The sequence below is a fragment of the Limulus polyphemus genome, unplaced genomic scaffold, assembly GCF_000517525.1.
Source record: "Limulus polyphemus unplaced genomic scaffold, Limulus_polyphemus-2.1.2 Scaffold595, whole genome shotgun sequence".
Lineage (NCBI taxonomy): Eukaryota > Metazoa > Arthropoda > Merostomata > Xiphosura > Limulidae > Limulus > Limulus polyphemus.
This window is the reverse complement of record NW_013666205.1, coordinates 400,620-402,097: the sequence shown is the minus strand read 5'-3', so window position 1 is coordinate 402,097 and position 1,478 is coordinate 400,620.

Here is a 1,478-nt window from a genome sequence, read left to right as displayed (position 1 = left end):
TACTTGTATGGATTTAGATGCATACATACTAATTTTGGTAGATATGTTTTTCATAGAAACTTGGTTTAACCGGCTAAAAAAATGTACATTAATATATCAATCCATCCCAATAAATAAGTGCCTAAATATTACATTTACTTATTTGATTTATTGTATAATATGCATTTGTAATCATGCTTAATAACTTAGATGTTTAAGAAAAACTTGTTGCAGAAAATTTAATCTTTTCAAAGTTTTGCATGAGTTTGGCCTAATTCAAATTTAAAAATGAAATAGAAAGTAAAGTATTTCTATCAAACGTAAGCTAAAATATAATAACTTTACATGAAGTTTTTATTGTTCCAAATGAACTAGATTGTTTTATTGCTGTAGCCAAAAATATGTAGTTTCTGTTTCATTTACTTCTCCTTGATTTCTGGCTCATTTGATATGTTCTACATTTTGGTCCTGTTCATGTTAATGTAATGAGATAAAAAAACAAACAAACTACATTTATTTGAATCAGTCATGACTGAGAATGAAACACAAGATTATACTAAGTTAACCTACAGTGTCTTTCGCACCTATAAATTTAACACAATACTTTGCATAATATATAAAGAAGTTTCAAAGATGTATATACAAATATGCAGTTCAGAAATCACAGGTTCCCCTTCTTTTGTTTGTTTTAGAGCTTGTAGTTTTTCAAATAATACTACATTTCACTTACTTCTAATTATGGTATTAATATAAGGTATACAATCTTTCCTGTGATGTGATCACTTGTTACAAATACTGCATATTAATAACCTTCAAGTTATTTCAGTTAGTTACATTTAGTTCACAGTTTTTCTTACTAGTTTTATCCCAATATTTACTTACAATTTACTATGTTTCTTGTACTTTGATTCTACCTAGTTCCCTTAAAGGAAGCTATTTACTACTACATACCAATGTTTTATTACAAGTTACAGCTTTTACAGTAAGGAAGAATATTATTTAGAACATGTATGATGTTTCGATCACTGGTGTGATCATTCTCAAGTATACAACTACACATTTCAGAGATTTCAAAATATTAATATATTTACTATACACGCATGCATTTAAATGTCCGTACATAATGGTTCTGTAATCTTCAGTATTATTTAGAATATGGGATGCAGCACAAAAAAAAAGAGGAAGAAACTTGTATACTTGAGAATGATCACAATAGTGATCGAAATGTCGTATCTGTAATTTGTAATAAATGTCCGTACATAATGGTTCTGTAATCTTCAGTATTATTTAGAATATGGGATGCAGCACAAAAAAATAGGAAGAAACTTGTATACTTGAGAATGATCACAATAGTGATCGAAATGTCGTATCTGTAACTTGTAATAAAGCAATACTTATAATCAGTAAATAAACTCAAAATGAAATACCAATAAACTATTTTACTTTCATAAACTAACTTTAACTTGTTGCTTTTCAATGAGGTCTTGAAAAGCAACAAG